Raw genomic sequence first — 26,055 nt, 5'->3', positions numbered from 1 at the left:
GATCAGTGATACCCAGGCTATCACGGAGCTGGTTGAGCAGGGTGATATGGTTGACCATGTCAAAGGCAGAAGAGAGATCGAGTAGGATGAGGACAGAGGGAATATTAGAGTCAAGGTTGGAGAGAAGATGTTCACGGATGTTGAGGAGAGCAGTTTTCATGCTTCTGGCAGATCTGAAGCCAGACTGGTGGTCATGGAGAGAGCCAACAGAATCAGAGTGAATGTTAAGCTGAGAGATGGTCAATTTCTCCAGGAGTTTACCAAGAAAGAGAGTAATGGAAATTGGAAGATAGTTAGCCAGGCAAGAAGGGTCGGCAGTGGGTTTCCTGAGAAGAGGATGCACAAGGGAGTGCTTCAGAGGGGAGGGGAAGCATTCTGAGCAAAGGAGAGGTTGCAAAATTCGGCAAGGGCCAGAGCGAGGGTATCAATGTGGTCCTTGATGGTCTGAGAGGAACAGGGATGAACCTGTTTTGATGAGGCTTTCATAGATCGGACTTTTCGGGTGACCTCATCAGGGAAAAAAAGAGGAAAAGAAGAGAAAGAGGGTGGGGGTGGTTGAAGGAGGATCAGCCAGCACAGACTGAGAAGGGATATGAGGGGCAGGGGAGGAGAGGGTGGACAGCATGTCCTGGGATTTTGAGATAAAGTGAGAGACAAGGGCATTGCAGAGAGCCTGGGAGGCAAGAGGAGGGGAAGAGTGCAGCAGGGTTGGCCAGTTCCTTGCAAATTTTAAAGAGTTTGGCTGAGTTTTTAGATGCTGCAGAGACACAGGCTTGAATGTGGACTCTCTTCTTGTTGCAGACAGAGAGTCGGTATTGCCTTTGGAGCAAGCAACATGCCAATTTGTCAGAGGATGAACAAGAAGCCCTCCATTTCCTCTCAGCTGCCCTACACTCACGTTTAAGTGTAGCTAGGACAGAGTCATACCAGGAATGGCATTTGTCTTTGGACTTCAGGCGGATCCTCATGACAGCGGAAAGAACATCAAGATTATCTGAAAAAGAAGAGTAGAAAAGGGACAGGGTAGTGTCCAGGTGTGAGTCAGCCTGGAGAGGAGGGGGGAGGGAGGAAGCGGGAGGGAGAAGGTGGCAGTTAAAGCTGCAACTGACACACGCTTCATAGGCCGGATGTCCGAGAAGGTAGGTGGCAGTGTTGGGGTAGGCTTTTCTTGGGGGGAAGATAGTGAGAGATGAGAGGAGAGGAGGCAGTGGTCACTCCAGGAGAGAGGAGGGGTCAGAGGCATAGAGGGGGGAGGCCAGAGGAGATCAATACATCAAGTGTGTGACCTGCAGAGTGTGTAGGGCTACATGGGAGGATAGAGAGGGAGAGGGAATCTCAGAGGTCACAAAAGGGCAAATATGTGGTACAGGGAGAATCGAGGTGGTTGTTGAGGTCAGCAAGGAGGGGGAGTTGAGTGGTTGAGGCCAGTAGGAAGAAGGAGAGGTCAGCCCACTCAGAGAGAAAAGAGGTGATTTGACCTGGGGTCCGGTAGAGAGTAGCAACAGTAATAGAGTGGGTAGGAGAGATTGAGAGCATGCAGACAAGGCACTCGAAAGAGGAGTAAATCTGAGTGGGAATAATAGTGGTCAGAATCCATTCAGGAAAGATTAGGGCTACATCCCCTCTAGGCCAGGTGGATCTTGGTGCAGAGAGGATCTTGTAGCCATTAGGGAGGAGAGTGTCAAAGCTAATGACAGAGCTGGCCGTGAATCATGTCTCCGTAAAACAAAGTTATCAAACAAAGAAGTGGACCAGTACAACGGGATGACACTAGCTAAATTTAGTATACATCAAATTGTTTTCAATAAACTCATGGCCTGTTCCCTACTAATAATAGTTTTTGTTTGGATGCATGGTGTTACGGGCATCATGTGGGTGGTGCCTTTGGCATTACTGTTGTCATACATATAGTGTACACATAACGGGTGTCCCCTTTGGTGAGGTGGTGGCCCTAGTGAGATATTTCTTACTGCCGCATGTAGCCTCGCTATATATTATGGTATATTTTTACATATTTTTACATATTTTTATATGTGCATGCAATTGGATACATGGTTTCAGAGGTTATGGGTGTGTTCCCCACTTTTCAGCTTGCTACATATATTTAAAAACTGCTATATGAGGTGAGATACCCTCCATTGAGGAGTTGGCATTATGTTTTTTCTTTGTAGCTTCGTGATTGATCAAGTGATTGATACACATCAGAAGATCCTGCAAGTATTATGCAGGCCCTAGGTGGATCCATTTGGGGTCCATCCTCCTGAAGATTTCCATTTTGCACCATGGGTGCTTGTAAGTGTTTTAATTTTAATTAAAACACTTACAGTTTTTCAAGCAGGTGGCAGATGTCAGACAAGTGTTTGACGGCAGAGCGAGAGTGGCAAGATGAAGAAGATTGCCAGCCTTAAAGACCTTCCGGGAAGGGGTACAAATTAGAGGTATGCCCTGCGGGGGTGTGGATGTAGCATGAAGTGAGCAAAGGGGGAGGGAAGAGTGGGCAAGGTAGCCAAGGAAAGAGAGGAGGGGATAGCCGGAAATAATAGGAAGTTGATGAGGCGAGGGAACCGCCTATCAAAGAAGAGGATATTGGCCTGAGGACCTTGGACAATGATAGTACCATTTAGGTAGACATTAAGGACGACTCAGGAGGAGTCTAAGTAATCCATGTGGACTTCCCCGTGAGTGCCACCATTAATGGGAAAGGAGAAACAGGACAGAGCACAGAGATCATATGTGGGGTCCATAGATATGGCGAAGGAACGACAAAGAGGATGTTAGTGAAGGTCTGTCTGGAAGAGGCACTGAAATAGGTATTAGCGATAGGGAGACCTGGGTTTGAGGCCAAGATATGCTTTTTAAACTTTGGGCCTCATTACCCGGTAGGCGGTGAGCCATGGCGCTATTAGCGCCATGACTCATGCCGGTAAAATACCGGCACCGCCTTGGCGGAAAGGGGATTTACTGCCCCATTCCAAGGTTGGAGGGGCGGTAAATCCCCCTTCCGCCATTGCCCTTCCCCATTCCCATTTCTGCCCCATAGGGCTCTATGGGAATGGGGAAGGCGCTAATTACGGCACCGCAATTTTGCGGTGCCGTAATTAGCTCCGAGGTCCCTTAGCGGGTTGGATTTTAACGCCTGCAAAAAGCAGGCGTTAAATCCCCCAACCCGCAAAGGGACCTCGTAGTAAGGCGGTAGGGATTTACCGGTACCAGTATTTTACCGGTACCAGTAAATCCCTACCGCCATCCGTGTAATGAGGTTTGTCTTTCCAGACTTAGTGAGAAGGGAAGGATAGTTGATTAGAAGCAGTTGGAACAGATGGGAGAAACAGAAAGCTCCATGGGTGGGAAGAAAGATGAGGCAGAGGGATGAGTATGCAAGTACATCAATATGGAACAATCAAAGTTTGACTTTCAAGTTAAATGCAAAACACGCCCACTATTATTAGATGCCTGTGTACTCATGTATTTTGCACCTGCTACCATATATGGCCAGTTGATACCACTACGGCTGTGCCTGGCAAGTGCCTTTACCATTCCTAAACCAATGCCCGAACTGTTGTTTGTTTGTTTGTGTTGTTTGTTTGTTTGTTTTATTTGCTTATATAGCGCACCAAATCCAGGGGTATCTGGGTTGTATTTCGTAGGATACAACAAGGTTACAAAAATGATACAGAAGTATATACAGTCAAAGATATAGTAATATAGACGGTAACAAGCAGGTTACAACAATGATACAGAACTATATAGGTCATAAAGTAATATACAGATATATACAAGATGATGAAATAGACATTAAGTACAAGGTACTGTTGGTATTAGCAATCTTTGCTCTTTAGTGGCATTACGGCTAACCTAACAGGGGTATGTTCTTATGTGGAGATACTGCCAGATATTCACTGAGCCAGCATTAACATATTTTGTTATAGTATCATTACTGGCACTTTCGGCAAAGTAAATATGAGCATATTCTTATTTGGGAATACTGGTATAAATATATGTATATATATATTACATGGCCACGTTAGTGGCCATGTAGTCATGGTTAAGTTGGTGTTTCCATAGGAAGAGCACTTTTTGGGCGGCTTATAACTTCGCTCCCCCTGGACAAATCCTCAGCAAACTTTGCAAAATAAGTATATGGCCCACTCTGAATTCTTTTGCAAAGTTTGGTGAGGATTCGTCCAGGGGGGGGAGTTATAGGGGGGTCCCAAAACTTTTTTTTTTTCCCATAGACTGAATGGGAAAAAACTCTGCGCACGGCTACAGCCCGAACCGCTGGACGGATTTACACCAAATTTGCAGGCAGGAGCGGTGGCCTGGTCCCAAAAGCGTGCTTTTGCAAATTTGGTGTAAATCCGTCCAGTAGTTTTTTAAAAAATGACCAAAATGTAAGGCAAAAAAGTTAGTGATATCTGTGTTCGCTTCGCGGACGGACTTCCCTGTTCACTCCGCGGACAGCACCCCGATTGGCCCATGGCCTTGCGTCATGTCCGTGGACATGTGACGTGTTCGCTGATTGGACGGCGAGGGGTGTGGAGCGCGTCAGATTTTCTGTGGCGCCCGCCATCTTGTATTTGCCGTCGACAGCGTACAGCGCGGTGAAACATGGATAAAAATTTTTATTTAGTGCCCTGTGTTGGTGTGTAAGAGTGTTGGGGGAGGGTGGAGGAGTATGAGATAGGTTCAATGTTTTGTTTTTTTATGTGCTAGATGTTTTTGTTGCGTTCGATTTGTCCACGGAGAACACGGCTGTTCTGACATTTTGTAAATAAACTAAATGGTGGGTTGTTTAGAGGACGGAGTATGTGTCATTTTTGGTCGCAAGGAAGGTAAAAATGAGCTATGAAAACTCACGGTGTACTTAATTGTTCGTAAATACACAAACTGAGGGTGTCCTCAGGGCGCTGTCCGTATTGTAATCTGTCTAGTTGAATGTGTTCTAAGAACACTCGCGGTGTCCCGAAATGGTTGCAATTACACAAAATGGGGGTGTTCTGAGAACGTTGTTTGTATTGTTCGTTGTCAGGGTGAAAGTGTTTTAAGACCACTCCTTTTTTCCGCTAATAGTACAATTTCCTATGGGCGTCAACTGACTTTTTGTCCATTAAAGAAACGATAAAGCCGGCTGGTGTGCGCCGACATTATGTGATAATCCTATGACTGGCGCTATTGACCTGGCTAACTTGCTTTTGCGACACTAAATCATATCTCCCACCCCTAAGCCTGATATTATCAAAGCATTCATATTCCCCGCCTCTCTCCGTGACGTTACAGGGTGCATCATCAAAGGCGCCCAGTCCTCTCCAGTCCTAAGTGACTTTACACAGAACCCGGAAGACAACACATATTATGTCACAACACAGCGCGCCACAATTCTGAATATGAAACAGTGATTTAAAAGCAAACAGCAAGATTGTACATTTTGTAAAGTACATTTATTTGACATCAAATGTTTAGAGAATATTCAGCAATTTGCATTTGTCTTTGTTGTCGATCCGGAAAAGTTCCTGTTGAGGCATGCGATGTTCCTTTGCGGTACAGAGGGTGTTAGATCAGTTTACAACTCAGTGCGCCACAATTCGGAATATGAAACTGTGGTTTAAAAGTAAACAGCAGGATTGTACATTTGGTAAAGTACATTTATTTCACATGAAATGTTTAGTGAATATTCAGCGATTTGCTATTGTCTCTGCTGTCGATCAGCAAAAGTTTATTTGGAGCCACGCGTTGTTCCTTTGCGGTAGATAGGCTGTTGGTTTATAATAAAAGCAGTAAATGGTCGCTCTGATAATCGTAAGGTTGCTCCAAAAACGCGCCATTAGACCACCCTATTGGTTGGTATGTTGTTTGTAGCCGCTAGTACTGCGTAAGGGCATATTGGTCCTTGGCGATTGTCCCATAAAATGGTGAGGGTCATGAAGTTGCATATTTGGACCTGCACCTGGCAGTTCAAGACCCCATCCGCTGGAGTCTGTAAATCGTGACATAGGCAAAATGGGGCCACATACCTGTTTTAAAAAACATAAATTAGTCTCACCAGCCGATCTTCATTAAAAATCATCATTTTATTTATTAGGGCGTGAAACTATTTGCTATCGAAGATAGTGCAACGGAGTATGTTAATAATAAAATAATAATATTTTCCCATTCATATAGCGCTAAGAACCGTGAGGTATCTAAGCGGTGCTTATTATTAACCACGGTGTGTGGTGCTCATTTATTGACCACGGAAGGATGAAAGGCTGAGTTTGGCCTTGCCGGGTTTCGAACTTGCGTTAGCAAGCTGTGCACGGATGTCAAAGCGAGCGTTGTACTCGCTGTGCCATTTGACAGGCTACAGTGAAGTGGCACAGCGAGTAGAGCGCTTGACCGCCTATAGACCGGTTACATTATTTCTATTAACCCACCCTGTGTCATCTGCCTTTTTCAGAGCCCTCTAAACAACAGGGGATCAATTCGGCGGTCATAGTGCGCGGTAGAAAACATTATGCCACTTTCAACGAACAAGTTCAACTTGAGCGGTCTTTAATGCTACGCTATTGTAATTATATTTGGTATAAATTAAACTAAAGGGTTACTTACAGTACAAGTGCAATTTCCATTGTATACGAGTCTTGCAGTCCCAAAATACGACTCCGCGTGTGCCAACGATCTTTCGCATAGTGATATAATATATAAAAGTGGTTTTGTTTAATAAATTTCATCCTTATCTTCTCTTACATTTTAGCAACACTCCTTCAAGAGAAGTCTTTCATCACAATCTCTGTCTGTCAAGGTCAAAACACAATACAACCTTATAGTCTGCTTCGTGAGCATCTCCGGGGCCTGAGAAAAGAATGGAAGCAGCTGACCTTCACTGTGAACGAGCATAAATTCTTACTTTGCAACATTCTGTATAAAGCCATCTGTGAGAAGTTGGTTTTTGCACGCCATGTTTGTATATTTTTTGCGTGATATTAAAAAAAGTTTGTTTAAAGGACGTTATGGTTTTAAGTACAGCAGAAAGACCCCTGAAAATCGCAAGTTATGGTAAGCTATGAAAAATAACTTGCGCCACCACCGTGCACTGCTAAGACTAACACCCAGGACATCAAAGATGACATCGCAAATGTCATTGATGAAATCACTGATGACATCACATGTGTATGTACTTTTCATGGAATTTGTGTACTAGGGATTTTTATTATAATGTTGCGAAAAAAGTGTCAAGGATATTGCAATAAATATCATACCGTTGTTAGTGCTTTGAACAATGCATTGATATAAATATCATTGTATTATGGGATTCTATCTAGTATACTGAGCTACTAATGGAGAAACATAGCATTCTGTGCAGAGTACAAGATGAAAGTATAATATTTGTAATGTTAATATGTTGAATAATGAAATGATAATTGTCCTGAAATGTTTGAAAATTCACAAAATGGGGGTGTTCTGAGGACGTTATTCGTATTGTGTGATTGCTTAGCTGTATGCAGTGAGGGAATGGCACAGTGAGTAAAGTGGACGCCGTCCACGGACACCGCGGCTGTTCGTGGACAGGGCGTGCTACATCCGGGTTTTTCCAGGAAATCCAACATGAAAAGAAGACTGTACGGATCAGCCAATCAGATGTCGAGGTTGTGGATTTGTGTTGGAAGAGACTGTGTGTGGTGAAGATGGCAGAAGTGGAGAAAGTCAGGGTGTTGGTGCTCGGAGATATGTTTGTGCATGGTTTACAGCAGTAAGCTGAATGCAGGCATGTTGCAAAGAACTTTGATGTGAAAGGAGTGGAGGTGGTGTGGAGCACTGTGCCTGATTGCAATGTACAGGGAATTGTACAAGTTTGTGAGGATATGGCCACGATGAACAGTCCGCATGTGGTAGTTTTGCACTATGGTGCTTTCCATTTGGGCAACGTCAGTGCCCCTACTTTGTTGGCTGATTTGGAACGCTTGGTTCAAGCTGTAATGAAGATCCTTCCAAATGCGAAAGTAATTTTTTCTGGATTACTACCTAGGGCAATATGGGACAATAGTTCTGTTTTTTGTCCTCAGCAAAACATTGCTAGGTGTGTCATCAACCGAGGCATGTGTGCCTTCATGCTTAGAGCTGGTATGTTCTTCTGTAACAATGAGAATATTGATGCCAGTAATGCTGTTATTTTTAAATAAGAAGATGGCATTTCTTTATCTTTTACAGGAAATGCCTTTCTATTTTGGAATGTAAGGGTTGCTTTGGAGAAGGTTTTGTAAAGATTTTAGGAGTAAAGTAAGAAAAAAAAACAAGAAAAAAAATACAAAATAACAGGTGTCTGTCAAGCATCTGTAAAATAAAAAAAAACGCCTCTTTTCAGAGCCAACTTCAAAGGGGAAATGGGGCACAATATTTAAATTTACATTCACCACGCTCAAATTTTCGATATGTCCGCGGACATGGCGGTAGTCCGCGGACATGAAAATCACTACGAGGGGGTTAGTATGTTCTATGTTACATGTATATGAAGTCAGGGATATTACGTTATGGTTAAGTTGTGCTACTAAAAACCTATGAAATTCAGTGAAAAAACTTTGTTAAAGGGACGTTATGGTTAAGTTGTGCTACTAAAAACCTATGAAATTCAGTGAAAAAACTTTGTTAAAGGGACGCTATGGTTCAAAGTAAAACCGAAAAACCCCTGAAATTCGTCAGTTATGGTAAGATAAGCAACCATAACTCGCGCCGCCACCGTGCCCTGCTAACACTAACACCCAGGACATCAAAGATGACAACACAAATGTCATTGATGACATCACTGATGACATCACATGTGCATTTACCTTTCATGAAAAGTCTTTACAAGTGATTCTTAGTGTAATGTTAATAAAAAAAGTGTCAAAGATTATTGGAATAAATATCAAGTGCTAATCAGTGCATTAAGCTATGCATTGATATAAATAGCATTCTATTATTAACTTCAATCCAGTATACTAAGGTTCTCATGTAGAAACATAGGCATTGTGTGCAGCATACATGATGGAGGTGCAATATTCATAAGCTTGCCATGTTGAATATTGAAATGATAACTGTTTTCATATTAGAGTTTTGCGTACAGTGAAACTTGTGATAAGTAGGTAATAAAACCCACTTACTACATAATTGCATTATTATACACAAATCTCAAAGAGACAACACTACATACAAATATGAATATATACAAGGGAATTGAAGTAGGAAAAAGAAACAGCAATAGTAGCAGAAAGTGTTCATAGCCTAACTGATTACCTTTATGGAGAGAAATGATTGCTCTGTTTCAAAGCTGTTACTTACCCTATCTATATATATCACATGATGTGTCTGGACCCTAGGGAAAATAGTGTGAGTACAACATATAAAAATATGAGTATATACAGGGAAAGTACAGTAATAAAAAAACATCAAAAGTATCAGAAAGTGCTGATAAATCTACTGATCATTTTAATGCACAAAAAGGATTGCTGTCTTTCAAGGTTGTGACTTCTCCTATGTATATGTTTCATATGATATGACTGGACCATAAGGGAATTATTCTAAGAACATACTTGAAGGATAAGTCTACGAATATAGTAATTTACAATTTTTAGTTCCTGACTGTTACTGAAGAAAATCATGTGGCCTAGATATGTCAGGAAAGGAAAAAAAGGGAGAGTCAGCCACGTGATGTCATCAGTGATGTCACCAATGACATTTGTGATGTCATCTTTGATGTCCTGGGTGTTAGTGTTAGCAGTGCACGGTGGAGGCGCGAGTTATGGTTGCTTATCTTACCATAACTGCCGAATTTCAGGGGTTTTTCGGTTTTACTTTGAACCATAACGTCCATTTAACAAAGTGTTTTCACTGAATTTCATAGGTTTTTAGTAGCGCAACTTAACCATAACGTCCCTTTAACAAAGTTTTTTTTACTGAATTTCATAGCTTTTTAGTAGCGCAACTTAACCATAACGTCCCTTTAACAATAGGTGTTTAGTAGCACAACTTTCACTGAATATATATATATATATATATATATATATATATATATATATATATATATATATATATATATATATATATATATATATATATATATATGAGCACCAGCATGGGCATGCATGGGTACAATTAGTATGAAATGTTTTCTAACTTGAGTACTGGCATATATTGTGAGAAGGCATTATAAAACTGTGTTGGAAAATGCGTCTGTGCATTGTTGGTGACTTAGTATCTACTGGATGTTTTCCCCACATGTCTTACCCTACAAAACGATGTGATTTTTTCCCTAATTTGTCAACACAATTTTAACCCAATATGTAAAACCTTTTCTCAGGGGGACAAACCAACCAAACCCATCTTGATTGGTTTGTGCTTCCTCGCTACTGATTCAGACGGAGGCAGAAAACATTCCTTTTTCTCTGCGGGCTGCCCTTGGAATGGGCCCTACTACATTAGATCCCGGCCCCAATTGCTAGACAATCCTGGCTATGCATCTGTGGTGACAGTGAACACAGGAAGTTTTACATGATTAATTGATCTGAATGAAATACACTTACAACATCAGCTAGGCTGTTCACCCTCACCAGCGCACTTCAAAATGTCACAACTTGCTGTTTATGATTTTAAGAAAATGGCAAAACACTTTTTTGCATCGCCTTCAAGGTGGGCCAGAGGCACGTTCCTCTTATGCCATCATATAAAGATTGAGCAGGGCCTACTTCTCCCTTGGTCCAATGCCCATGTGCACATTTGCATAAAATAAAACTCACCACTGTCTGGCTCCTCTAGCCAGTGCACTTTACCAAGCTATTGCAAATCGTACCAGCTGAAACCATAGATGCCAGCCTCGTATTCAGCTTTTGTGCTTTGGACAATGCATTCGCTGGCAGGGCATTTAATTGCAGGCCCCAAAATTCCAAAAGTCTGGTTGGAACAAAGTAATCTCCTGTTCCGCCTGGAGTGCCAATCTCCCAAACCGTTCCTAGTGAAAACAATTTTGCATTAGCAAAATTATTATTACAGCCTCAACAAATGTCACTGTCACATTGATGTTCTTCTTCAAACAAAGTGAAACTAATGCTCTGAACAGCCACAGAATATGTGTGAACCTTGTTGATTGCTCATTCATTACCTCTATAATTCATCAACTATTATAGACAAATATAGACACTCATTACAAGTTTCCGGTAAATCGATGGTAAAACTATTGATTTGCTGCAAATATTGTTACCACCACTTGGTCTTCTGAAATTACCATGGGATTACGAGGGGTGGCCTGACAGTCTAAATCCCCATTTATGGAGTCCATAGGACTCCATGGAAACTTTTGGTGGATTTACTGTGAGCAGTAATTCTGCATGGTAAATCCATCGATCTTCGGCATTATGCCAGAGGTCAATCCTCCACTTCAAAGTCAAACTGGAATTTGGTGGTGCGGTAAAAGCAGTGGTAATTCTGTTACTGGCAGTGAAGCAATAACCACCACAGTTTTACCGCACTGCCCTACTCATAATGAGGCCCCCATGTCTCTGTTGCCCTTCTGAACCTCCAAATTGTGACCACCACAAATAAGAAGAACAGCACAAGGAAATGCGTGTTATTAGCCAACGTGCTGCCTTTCCAGCTATCCAGTAAATCCTCTGGAGTAGAACTGCTAGCCCACAATGGGGTCATAGCCAATGCTCCCAAATGCTTCTGTGAAAAGGTTTCAACTGAACACTGTCCAGTCTCCATCCAAAGGGACCCCTGGTTGAAAATAATCTGAACTCTGTTAGTTGCAAAAACCTCCTTATCCTGCCTTTGAGTCACCTTTTGCTCTCTAGACTAACGTTCACTCCCTTCCTGAAGTTAGATACCTTACCTGCCTGCGAGTCTGAATACTGTGCCGCTTTATCCAGCTATTCTCAGGAAGGATTTGCCGGTGGTAGGTTCTTGGCATTTTACATGCACCAATGTGACAATAAGCTTCTTGGTAATTCTTGTGAAACTATCCACAAGCCTGGATCATCTATCATCTCCCCTCCCCCACACGCAGAACGTCATCCGTATTATGTAAGCACCCTTTGAGTATTCTTTCTTGATCAAAGTGCCATTTCAAGAAAGTACTAAAACACGGCACAAGAAACTGCGCAACTCACTGGCAAGCAGCGGCCATAGTAGTACTTGCTGTTGCATGCAAAGCCCAGCAGTGGGTAATGCCAATGTTATGCCTGCTTTCACTAGCAATGACCCAACTCCTTTCTCTCTCACCATACCCACTCCTATATCAAAGAGGTGTACGATTCTGCACATTCCACCCTCTCTAAGTGGGGATTTACAGATTTGACTTCCGGGACCAGATTACAGAAACTTTGCGCCAGTGCAAGTGCAAAGTTTGCACGGTATTAGCACTAGGGCAACGTTTTCCCTATCTTTAAAAACACTGGGACACATTCAAAAACCATTGTACCTCGACAAGTGGAGTTTGTCATATTAAAAGCACCTGAGCTAAAGTTGCCCTGGTGCAAAAAAGATGCATTTTTGCATCAAGGCAAAGTTTGCCCTGCTGCTAATACCATTCCGTAAAAGCAAAAATGTAGTGAGAATGCATTTTTTTTACCATTAGAGCAATTTTAGCCCTGGTGCTTTTAATATGCCAAACTGCATTTGTTGAGGTGCATTGTTTTTTTAATGTTTCCCAGTTTTTAAAAACAAATAGGGAAAACGTTGCCCTAGTGCTACTACTGGGAACACTTTTCACTTGCACAACATTTCTGTAAATCTGGTCCCTGGAGGTTCCATTGTGGCCATATCTCCCAGGCCTTCCCTCTTCTTGCCTTTTCTTGACATGCATGCAACATTCTTCTATTATATCCAGTCCTGCTAACGCACCTTAACTTGCTCACCCCAGTAAGTGGCGCCTGGCTCCTTTGTATGTGTTTTTCTATGAATTTGAAGAGCAGGGATGTCAATTTAGGATAACACATTTATAGATGGAAGAGACATTTCAATGAACCTGCGTGTAAAATAGTAGAAAGATGAGACGAGTGGCGAGCCAGTTCGTGAGGGTGTAAAAAAGTTGGGCATCGGCCAGGGATAAGGCAAAACAACAGAAAACAAATATAGGAAAACAGGTAACTTAAAAAAGTAACATTAACCGATGGGAGAGAGTGTTACAACCTAAGGTGGAGTGCTATTTATATATGAAATGGTATTACTAAGCATCCCTGGGGCAGTGGTGAGGTCAGGTAGGGAGGAACGGTGAGAGGGACAGGGGTACTCTCTCTTGCACACAAGTGAAGTTTAAGTGGAGCTTTGCAGAGATCCACAGTTGGGATGCCTTTGATTGTTATGGTTAGTGGTTTCCAGTGGAGCTGGGAGAGTAGGGAGGATGAGGGGAAGCGAGAGTAGTTCACAGGGAGGATATTGGATGTTGCCCACCTACTCACTTTCCCACCATAATGCTCATCCTAGTCTCGTCCTACCAGTAATCGACCTCTCTGGTCTATGTATATTGAGCCTGGCTGTAGCCTGCTACTATTTCACCCTTATTCTGCACTCCATTGTTCAAAAGTCTAATTTTTACTTGTCAGCATGCTACATGTAAAATCCGGTATTCACTCAAATGTAACCTGTATATAATTGTACAAATATGCACATCACTACACACTATTTGTAACCTGTACATCACTGTATATTTATGTTCTTCATTGTATATTATCTGTAACCTGTAACCTAAGCTTTGCATTTTCTGTACTGCTGCGCCCGGTAACCCCCGGGTCTGGTGCGCATTACAAGTGATTAAACAAACAAACAAACAAACCTGTGAGTGAAACCATTCTGAAACATTTAACAATTATTAAGATAGAAGTGTTCAGTATCCCATACCTTGATCTCTAAAATTCAGACATCCCCACACAACAAATGCACCACCTGCTCAAAGCGCTATAATGATTGTAACTCTGGGACTGCTCTGCTAGGTTCTTATTCCTGCCCCCAAATCACCTGATGGTCCAGTGTGGCCTCCTATCCCACATTTCCCCACTTAACTGATTTTAAGGAATGCTGATGGTTATGAGCAACTCTGCCAGGCTGCCCCAGGCAGGGCCAGGTAACTACTGCCCCATGGCAGCAGGCCCAGGGGAGGGGCAGCCACCCTTCCCCAAGGCCCTGCTCCCTTCTCCCCTACGCACAGAGAGACACGCAGTCTCAGCACTACAAAGCGCAGGAAGGGTGAGGTGCGAAAGAACCCCTCCCCCTTCCACAATGACAGATGGGTGCTAAGCACCCAGGGGAAGCAAGGTTAGCCAGGCAGGGGAACAAAAAAGAAAAGCCCCCGCATGGGCTCAGACAGTCGGCTGCATGCCGGCCTGGTGTCTGGCCCCACAGCCCCCACAGATGCGCAACAGGGACCCAGGGGCTACCCCTGGGTCCTGTATAATGAGCTACTTTCAGCTCAGATGAACACAAAGTGTTTGTGGACCCTGCACAGTGACCCAAACATCTAGGGAGTTCGCTGTGTACTCAGCGTCTTCCTCTCTTTTTCTTTTCTGCAATCCCTCCCACCCTAGAAAAAGAAGGGAGAAGAACAATGGAAGGGGCAACAGGACACTGTACGTTGGCCACAACAAGTCGCGGGACAATAAAAGCAGCATGGGCCAGAGGGGGTAACCTCAGGATCTGGTGCCCACAAGTACTATATTATTATGATATGTAATTGTTGTTTATGTTTCCATAACCATAGCTATAACAATAAAAACCTACAGCTTTTTATTGCCAACACTTGAACAAATGTTTTGGTGTAATATTTCTTGGGATGGGAAGGGGTCTGCAGGACATGACACCCACATCCCAACACAACAAATGTAAGTCTGCCTGCGTATGGGTCCAGCAGTTATCCCAATAACACGGGTAACTAAGCCTGAGCCATATACTTCTTTTGGAATCAGGGATTCAAGAAGGTGCTGTAGACACCCCCAGGCAAGCACCCGACTAATTGTTTAAGTGAGGGGTAACTGAAGAAGGTGTTTCCTTTCCTTTATTGAATGAGGGATAGGCTAATACATGTAGGAAAGTTTTTGTGAAATTCCTAGGTTTGTCTTCTTCTCATTATTGTGTTTTGGATCGACCTTCTGTCAGGTATGAAGATGTGTGCCCCCAATTCCCAGGGTCTCACTCACAGAAGTGTTTCATTGCGCCACCTGGCTTTTAGAGTTCTGGAATTACATCAGAACAAGTGTAAAGTGTTGGCTGATCTTAACTTCTTATGTCCTGATGAACCAACACACTCTTTTCAGAAGCATAAAATAGGCCTTCTAACTAGTGTTACCAGGTGATTCCATGTCACTAGGGACAACCTACTCCAGTCCTGGGTTTTGATTTTACTTTGCTTTATTTTATTCAATTTTTAGTGACCCACTGTTAACATTCCAAGAAGGCAATTGATGGAGAAACTAAAGTGCAGAACTAAGACATCGTGTTCATGGAGACTAGGAGCGGCCTGGCAACACTAACTATATTGCCTTAGTTCACCTATTGGTAATGGTAAGATCATCGGCTTTAGGTCTCATGGGAAGTGGTATACAGGTCGATACACAGTACAACACTTTCAGCACCACATCTGCAAAAAAATATGTCAGCTTAAACGTTCACTGATTTCATACATGGATCCCAAGGAGAGCAAAGAAAGTACATCTTTTAGGTGTGGGGCAGTAACATCTATGGCTTGACTTCAGCAGGGAGCATCTGTGTAGACCAGAATATCCTTAGATATCATTGTGCTCAGCCATGCTGCAGAGGGCACCTCTATAGTAGGCAACCCCTTTAAAAAACATATCAAATGTATTAATGGCTTGCCAATATTTTTATTTCTCTAAAGTTGCTTTCACAAGTAGAATGGAGCTAGGTCACATGATCCTGTCGGGCCGCATGCCAGTGAATAGATTTGCAGACCAGGATCAGGGTTTTGACTGGTTACCCAATCCCAAATGACAAAACTGAAGAAACACTGGAGCAATATTTTTAAATAAGACCCATGAGTAAGCAGCTTGGGGCACAATCGGAGAGGCAGCAAGAGTGCTATCTAGGGGCACACTGTAAAGAACACAGCACTTGAAGAGGCATCATTAAAGCTCACGCTCTCATGGATTGCAAAAGAAGCTTGAATGGGTCAGAAGGAAACTTCACTTGCTCTTCATCATGCGACCACGTAAATAAAGTTAAACAAATGTATGCCATTTTTGACACGGTTTGCGAATACGTCTTGTATTTGCAATTGCATGTGTCGGGTCGAGATATCACTGAGCTTTGCTTTCTCAAGGAGTTTCCTGAGTTCAGGCACCAAGTTCCAGCATGCAACATTACCCTTTTTCTTCAAGATGAGTAAGAGTACAGACTCAGTTCTTGCATGGAACGACACCATCCTTTTACATTCTTCGGCATTTGACAACATCACACCTTGCAAAGTGTCCCCCTTCCTGCGTCCATAGGTTTTTTTCTCTACTGCAGTGATGCATTTTTTTGCTTTTTCTTCAAGTGCGTATGAGTTTGGACTCTCAGTTCCAGCATGCAGCATTGGCTTTCAATGGTGTTTCCTCCAGATGTTTGGGTGTTCTGACTCTCAGTTCCTGCATGACATCTTCTCGTTCAAAGTCTTTCCTTCAGAGGGTTAGGGGTTCAAACTCTCAGTTCCAGCATGCAATGTTCTCTTTGAATGTGTTTTGATGAAGATGCTCAGGAGGTTGGACTCACAGTTCGGCAAACAATATCTCCTTGTCCTGTCTTTTTCTTTAAGAATATTATTCCCAGTTGCGTTATTTTATTTCAGATATAGGAGTCTAGATCACTCTCAAAATAGCGACATTGAAGAGGGCTGTCTGCCAAAGGCTTGCCCCTACAAGGCCACACAGTGTCTCCCCCCTCTTTTTCTCAGCTTTCGGGATTATCCTCCCATACCTGTTCCTTCCTGCCCCATGGCCCACTCCAGCCCACTTTGTCACCCTCCCATCCTGTAATCCCTCCTATAACTGCTACATTTCCACCACCTGCCCTGCCGCTGCGGTTCTCTCTTTTCTGCCAGGGGGAAGGATGATGCCCTATTATGCACCTGCCTTTTTCCAGCACTCTTCTGTGCGCTGCATTCCCCCCTCTATTTCATTGTCTCTGTCACCAAATGCTTTGGCCATGGTAACTCCCACATCAAGCATGCAATGTGTCCTTTCAGTGTCTCCTTCTTTGAATGCCTGATATCCTGATCCTCGGCTCCAGTATGCACTCTCTTCCTTCTACCATTCTTTGCCACACTCCTTGGCTTCCTGATCCTGCCTTCATTCTACACCACTGCAGTCTCTGTGCTCTGGTAGGTGTTCTTGTCTCCTTCAGGCTGTTTCTGCCGAGCTCTGTTGCCTTCCCATCCCTCTGCTTCTCCAGCTGGATTCCATAAGGGTCTTTCATTAATTTATGCTGGACAACGTCTCTCGGTGTTCCCCACCATGTGCAACAGGACCCCTCTCAAAATACCCCCCTCCCTTGGCCTATTCCCCCATCCGTGGTGTGACTGGCTCGGTCCTCTGATGATAGTCAGGTAAGACAAACTCTGAACATTATAGCTGCTTTGCTTAAGGTGGGCACTGCCTATAACTCTGAAAAAGTAGAACATGCCATTTTGCGAACAAACATTTAATTTCGAGATTGGAAATTAATGGAATATGACCCTAGCTTATAGATTCTGCTACTCAAAATAACATTTCCATATAAAGAGATCAGTGATCAAGGATGGACGGCCCATTATTAGAGAGCGAGATTTTTAACTATCATAATTTGAAGGCAGAAGAAATATGCAGGCTTCAGGACTAAAACAATATGTGTGTAGTATAAAAGCTACACAAATAGGTGTTGGGATTTGCAATTGTAGATTGTGAACTACAAACTACAAATTTAAGAGTTTAAAGACGAAATAAAACAGGTGCTCGAGGCGAGGGCTTTGGAGCTGGATTCACAAAAATGTCAGGATAAATATATGACTCAACGGTGCTCAACAGACTGCCTCTGCAGGCAGGGCTATCAGTGCAGTGCTCCCAGTGGTCTCAGGAGCACCACTCTGAGCCTTGCCGTTGGCTCCGCCCCATCAATTCCTGGCTGCACACAGCCCGGGTCTTCTCTGGCCCCGCCCCAACCACCACTCCATACCTTCACCTTGTGTCGGTCCTGCCATGTGCGACCCGAGGCTGTGCTCCAGCCCCAACTACCGCTCCAATTTCTACTGGCCCGTACATGCCAACAACGGTCATTCCCTTCAATAAAGCCCTTGCTCTTCTTCTGGTGTGCTCACGTCAGGACCAAGGCTGCCCATGCTCCAGCCAATTCCTTGCAACACCCCAGGCAAGCACCTGTATCCCCGGCACGTGTATCCCTAATTTTATTTGTAATTATACAAATTCGGGAAATAAAAGCTTTATAGACTCACGCTCAGCCTGTACCTGGAGTTATGGACCGGTAAGCTTCCATAAATCGCTCGGCCAGCGGGTGCTTCTAACTCGATCGTTGGGTCAAATAACTCACAATATGGCCTCCAGGCTAGTGCTTCAGAATTTAAATTGCAATGCCAAAATAGACCACCCTTTGACCAAACAAAATGCTGAGAACGCAGTCTATAATCTCTGGTGTTGACATCAACAGCACCTGGAGTCCATGCACAGGCAAATCCTACTACCATAACATAAGACAAGATAACATGCCAAACATTCTGATGTGAGCATCAGCCCAAATCATTCGCCCATCAAGTTAGCGGCCCAGACCCATGTGATGATGTCCTTACGGTCCTCGGGGTGGTCAAGATGGCTTGGAATAATGATCCTTACCCAACCTATATCCCTCATTAAGAGGCTGGTAAACTTGTGATTTTCTGCAGGCTGACTCAGGTGTCATTATCCTCCTTTCTGCTTTAGGATTCTGGCACAGGACCCGAACTCCAGTTCGCATCTATCTCCTCAACAAATTGCAATTACTTTTTGCTAAGGGATCCTCGTCTACTCCTTCTCTCCTCTATACTGCACCCCTCTTTTAGCTCCTCTTGTACCTCCTTGAACCTTCAACCATCCTCAACTCACCTCTGTCAGGTTGGTACCACCTCCTTGATCCTCACAATCTCTCTGATCTCCACTTAGAACTCAATTTTCACCCCTTCTAATCTCCTCTTCTGCCCTCTGGCCTCCTATCCCCAGCACCCTTCCTTCAGCTCCAGCTCTCCAAGCCCACTCCTCCTCTACATCAAATACAATCCCTATCATAAAAAAAATGTTTGAGTTTTTATGGTGCTCTCCTTGCACCCCAACCAATACCCTCAACTAGCTCTAGTCAAGTGTTCTCAGTTATGTGACTTGTGATTGGTTAGGTTACAATGATTCGTGGCTTTCCTCAGGAGAAGTTAATGATTCATAGCAAAAGCATCTCTTCCATGATCATTCAGTCCAAACCTTGAAATAGGTCACCTGACATTGTGAAATGTTCTTTTCCAAATACATAGAGCAAGGGGGTGCACCAGCAGATCACCCCATGTCTCTAGCACCATTGTACACCTGTATTTGTGGCTGAGATAATTTGAGATATTCTGAAGCATGGTTAGTTGCATGTGCTGTTTGATAATGTAACTCAGTATTGGGGTCACTGCTACTGTTTTCTCCTGATCCTAGTGGTTTTGGAATAATGATTTCTTTATTAGCAGGTCCTAGTACGTTCTGCCTCACCTGCGATCCTGATGCAAATGTTATGACTATCTTGCAAGAATCCCCCTAGAGAGGAGAGAGTCCATCGAATCTGACATGGGACATATTTTGGCCATCATTGTTTCAAAGGAGAGCTAATGGCTCAAAGGATATGATGTTCCAATGAGCTGCAGCGTAAATGGAAGTCGTATAATCTGTGCGTACGGATTTTATGCTTTCCATTGATGTCACGGCTAATTTTTACTCATTTGGAGGGCAGAGTGCAGCCTGCATTTCCGCAACCTCCCTTTCTCCATGCCATAGAAATATTCTAGCATTTGCGCAGGCATGGTTAAAATGTTGGTGATCCCTATGGGGTCCACCGACTTTATGCACTAGCCCATAGGTATTCAGTATCCAGTATTCAGTATGCCATACTAGCATGGAAGGCATCATGTACAATTGCAATTAAATGCTGTCCAGCATGCTCACATATTGAGCAGTGTGTAATTGTAGCTGTGAACACTGCCTATCATGAGCAGCATTCACAATTAACCTCTGTGGCACTTTTTGCCATACTGCCCGGCCTCGTATCACCCACCACCCCTAATTGGCTTGACAAGACTCACATTCTGAACCCGAGCGTGTGGAAAGCATGTGGCAGTCCCTGTGCCACTTTCTGATACAAGCATAGTCGTAAGTAGAGTCCCTGAACATGTGACAAAGGCCCTCCATTTTGGGGTAATTTAAATTAATGTTAGTGCCCCTTTGCACCTGGGTTCCCTGCCCGCTCTCCACCAACCCCATTTCCTGTCTTTAGCATTCCGCCGGCCCCCTCCCACCCACTGCCACCTGATTGGCCTAACAAGGCTCACAGCCTAAACCTGAGCATGTAGACTGCTCGTGGTAGCTCCTCTGCCACTTTCTAATACTGGCACAGTGTTAAGTAGAGTCCCAGAGCACGCAACCCAGGCCCTGCATTATGGGGTAATTTAAATTGATGTTAGTGCCCCTATGTGCCTGGTTTCCTTGCCTGCTCTCCAACAACCCTGTTTCCTGGCTTTGCCATTCCACCTGTCCCCCTCCACCCGCCGCCGCCTGAGGGGCTGAACAAGGCTCACAGCCATAACCTGATCATGTAGACCTTTCTTGACAGCCCCTGTGCCACTTTCTGTTACCAGCACAATGGAGAGTAGAGCTCCTTAGTACACAACTCAGGCCGTTCATTTTGGCATGTGACCCAAGCCCTCTATTTTGGGGTAATTTAAATTGATGTTAGTGCCCCTGTGTTCCTGGTTTCCCTGGCCGCTCTCCAGCAACCCCATTTGCTGGCTTTGCCATTCAGCCTGGCCCCTCTTACCCACTGCCACCTGATTGGCTCAAGTGAACCCTTAAAACGCCCACTCTGGGCAGCCCAGGCCCGAGAAGCCCTCTGCTAAGAGCCACAAGGCAAAGGACAGCTCCCGAAGAAGCAGCTCCAGAACGTGTTCACATGGGAAGCCTGCCACAGTCAACCAGCAATGACTGATAAGGTAAGTCTGTTCTTGGCGGGGAGTACAGCCATTTACTGTACTTCAGTAAAGCCCCACCACTCTTATTATCTAGTAGAAGATAGATCATTTGTGTCACTCCGTCATATCTCACAATTAGCCCAGATGTGTTAGTGAGCCATCACTCACACTTAGCCCAGCTGTGTTAGTGAGCCGTATCTTACACTTAGCCCATCTGTGTTAATGAGCCATATCTCGCAGTTAGCCCATCTGTGTTAGTGAGCAATAGCTTGCATTTAGCCCATCTGTGTTAATGAGCCACATCTCGCATTTAGCCGAGCTGTGTCAGTGAGCAATAACTCACATTTAAACCATTTGTGTTAGAAAGACATTTCTCAAAGTTAGCCCAGCTGTGTTAGTGAGCAGCATTTCACATTTAGCCCATCTGTGTTAGTGAGCCATATCTTGCATTGAGCCCATCTGCGTTAATGAGCCATTCCTTGCAGTTAGCCCATCATTGTTAGTGAGCCACAGCTCGCATTTAGCCCAGCGGTGTAAGTGAGACATATCTTGCATTTAGCCAATCTGTGTAAGAACAATATCTTGCACGGATGGACCACGAGCACAGACAACATAACACACATTACCCCTGGAGGAACCTATGGGGTGGTAAATGCTGCACATCAGAATGTATGACAGGCGAAGGGATGTGGGCCACAGTCAGAACAGCGGGAGTAGGAAAGGGTGCTGCCACTAACCCTATTAAGAACTCACCCTTATGGATACGCCTTCTCAAACTCTGAAATAAACACAATCATACCTCTACAGCATGACAAACCACATGCACTTCACACCACTGAAATGAAACAAACCACACATAACCTCACCCAACAGCACATGGCAGCTACGAAACTGAAAAACACACCTATGCTGAGTGAATAGTGTCAACCAAACTGAAGCTGCCAACAGCACATCGCAGCTCTCTTACTTTTTTCTCCTGCTCAGTCCTACTCACTTACCCACCTGCGCTTTTGTTTTACAGATCCGCCAGAGTGTCAAAAGACCACGCAAGAGGCAACGGTGCATGGTGTAAAAACCTTTAACATAACATAAGATGTAACAACCAATGCATTCAACAAACAAGCCAACACTGTGTTGTCACACTGTGGCTTTTGGTCTATGAGTACAATGCCACCTTCTTTGTAAGTTAGTGATCACTGCATTCAGGGAACTTGCTCTCAGTCGTTCAACACTATGTTGCCAGGCGTTAGCCCTTGTCCTTTGAGTGATAAGACTACTCCTTCACGAATTAATGACCAATGTGTTCAACAAACCAGCTCACAGTGGTTCACAACTGTGTTGCCATTTAATGACCTTTTGCCTAAGAGTGAAATATCACCTCCTTTGTAAGCTAGTAATCACTTCATTACAATGGTTGAAGTGTAAACAAAAAAGTAGTGGAACTATGTACCCATCCTCTCTGACCCCTTCATTGCCCGCCCGCCACGTTCCACGCAGACCCCATTTTCACCCTCACCAAATAAAACCTCATACCTGGGTCCTGCTTTCCTCCACCCCACAAAGCTGTGTTTTATAACTGTTCTGTTAACACTAAAGAAAAAACAGTGACATTAAATGCATTTAAATGATCACCATTAGTGCATGTCATTGTCCGCACAGAATGCAGGTGTGTGCCCCCTTCTCTTTTCAATCACCCACAATTTGCAAGTCTTAAGGGATAATCCAGAACTTTAGCCACACACCCCTTCCATTAACTCAACATATCCCTATGGCTGCAACAATTCATGCGCAATTGCAGAAGACAAAGGTAGATCCCTGTCGAGTAGGGCTTTTCAGCTGGCATGGACGATGTGTCCCAAACCGGCTTTTCACAGAAACCAACTCAATTCAGCCCCTGCAAGCTATCACAGTGAGGTGCTACACTGGATTGCTATCGGAAGGTCCCTGGTTTGAATCTACACTAGGGGAGATGTATTAAAAAAGAAAAATTCCCTTCCAGGAACGGTGGTCCGTATTGCTTAAAGTAAGGGAAGGATAGTGGGTTTCTCTGAAAAGTAAAGGAACGTCGGACCCATTCTTTCCCACCCACTTCATCCGCTGCTGCATTAAGTGTACCTGCTCTCAGTCGTTCAACACTATGTTGTCATGCTTTAGCCCTTTGCCTATGAGCAAGAAGGCCACTCCTTTCCAGATTTCATAACAAATTATTTCAACAAACCAGTTCACATTGGTTCTACACTGTGTTGTCATACTCTGGTCGTTTGCCTAAGCGTGATTTATCACCTCCTTTGTGAGTTAGGGGTCACTGCATTCAGCGAACCTGCTTTGGATCTTTGCCTGTGAGCAAGATCGCCCCTCTTTTTTGGATTGTAGTGATCAATGCGTTCAGCAGAGCTACTCACATTATTCACAACTCCAAGGTCACTACTATTTAAAGGAACTCCCTTAAGGCTGGCTAAGAAGAGTCCTGACAAAAGGAGCATGCCGTGGTGAAAGGACACACTAGAAATGCAGGATCAGGGCGTAAACCCGGGATGGCGAGCTAGAAGCTGCAATGCTTTCATAGTGAAAGTACTGTGGCATGTTGGCATTAGTCACATGTGATTGGCAATAGCAAAGCAATAGTGTTGGCTCTTTATTCATTCTGTTATGTTCAAAGGGGTTAGAATATTGTCTATCGATGCTTAAAATTACGTTGGCATTTTATATACATATTAATAAATTCTTTAAAATAAAAGACTACAAGTGATTGCACAATATGTATATATTATCCTTTATGTCTTGGGGAATTAAAGAAAAATACGATTGAGATCAAAATGTTGGAAGAATTAAGTGAGTTATTCACAATTGAACTTTTATTTGTCATCAGCAATTCATCCCAAGTCGTATGGTCACACAGAACGAGCAAATAAGGCACAATGATACTTAAAAGATGTTTTTATTAATTAACACCATTATATTTAGGCACAATTGGCACCACTGGTGACGTTTTGCTTCAACAGTAATGTGTCCTCTCTCTTCATCAATATGTTTGCCTGTGTAGATTCCGAATTGAACACTCCCTGGTGATAAAGTTGTGATGATTCCAATTCAAATGTTTCATAATGATAGGAAGCAGAAAACAGAGTTTTCAGGATTGTATAGCAAACAATCACAAACCTGCTCATGTGTTACCATACATGATACAGTTAACACCCACATCTTTCACATATGTTGGTCAGATGAGACATCCCAGCTAGTTGTTGGCGTCATTTTAAAAAAATATATGTGATCAGTTCTATGGGTATGGGCTTCAACATTCAATGGAATGTAAAGACACCGCCTATTATTCATGTGCTAAATCCTGCAAAGGACATTTGACATGTTCCACTAATGTGGCCAGGTATGTTATTGCCAACCACAATATTTTATGAAGAACATTCTGGACTACACATAGTTGGTTATGTTGCTAAATCACCTCGAAGGGATATGACATAGATACTTGATAAAGTTAACCTGCAGAGAGGCGTAATTGTCCAATGCCTCCATACCCTTTGTTCTAATGAAGCTGAAATCCAGACAGTTTAGTAGGAGAGAGGTTGATTAAGGGGGATACTGATAGCAGGGTCGATAATCCCTGCCTATCATTCTCAGGGCATTGATGGATGGTGTCTCTGGCCCAGTTGTGGTCATATTTGTAGGCCACGACTGATGACCATCAATAAAAGCAATGAATTGTCTTGCAAAATGTGCCAGACATTAGAGATGGAAGGAATGCGTAGACCAATCTCCCTGGCAACAGTTGCCTCTGGGGATGTCGTACAGTGGAGTGTTAGTGCAATGTTGTGTGGTGTGTGAAGGAGAGAAAGAGGTGCACTTGCTAGTGAGCTGAATGCAGAAGCCTAGAGAACTGGTGGAAGAAACATGGTTGCATGCTAGCATTCTATGCTTCAATGCTTGAATGAGATGGTCTGAGTTCATTTACATAGGAATGAGCATGTTCACTTAAGTCATGTTGGAGCTTGGAACATGCATGTGAGGCCACACTGCAGGTAGCAAAACTATGTAAGGTGTGAGGGCTCAGAAGCCTATCGCCTCACAAAGTCAAACATGTTCTACACATCCGGTGTTTCCTTCTGAATAGGTTGGCTGTTGGAGATCCTCTGTCTGCACTCCCCATGGTGATTGCTGTTCTTGGAAATACAGGATCTTTGTTGCACATGTTCTGCCTTTACTTAAATGTATCTTTCCTAGTGTATGCCAATTTCATTGACTAGAGGCTGCCAGCCAATTGGATCCATTTCCACCGAGGCCTTTCTAGTTTCAAAGCACCCTTCTGTGCTAGTAAGGCTAACGTGTATCTCTCATTGTAATGCAGGTTTGTACTTATGGTATAAGATATGCTTTGGGCATAGAAAATCACCCCAGTTACAGCCCCGTCTTCGGCACTGATCATGACTAATGCACCCCTCAAAAGGCTTGTTATTTCCATCAAGAAACTGCCCATTCGCTCTTTGTGAAAGGGAGAAAGTAGGCCAGCTACTCTGCATCTTCTGGTTTTTAATGTGAAATGGAGCATTCAGGAATTCTGGCCCTCTTCCTATCTGTGATAAAGGGCGACTTCCCTGCAGGAGCGGAGGGATACGCAGCACTTTCTAAACTCCTCATCTCCACACTACTACTAAGCATGCATGGAACTCAATCGTAAAGATGAAACCAGGGACATCATTTAGGGATCGCCATAGGTCGCAACTGCGACCTCTGACGTCTCCCTTGCGACCTCTGTGGTCTCCCCTGCGACCTCTAAAAAAAAACAAACAAAAAAATAAAACAAAAACTTTCTTTTTTTTGTAATGCAAGCTCCTGGGCTGTGGCCAGCAACATGTGGCTCTTTAATTCTGGAGTGGCTG

Source organism: Ambystoma mexicanum, chromosome 1p (genome assembly GCF_040938575.1).
Source record: "Ambystoma mexicanum isolate Mex_15411 chromosome 1p, UKY_AmexF1_1, whole genome shotgun sequence".
NCBI lineage: Eukaryota > Metazoa > Chordata > Amphibia > Caudata > Ambystomatidae > Ambystoma > Ambystoma mexicanum.
Note: the sequence above shows the minus strand (reverse complement) of the source record.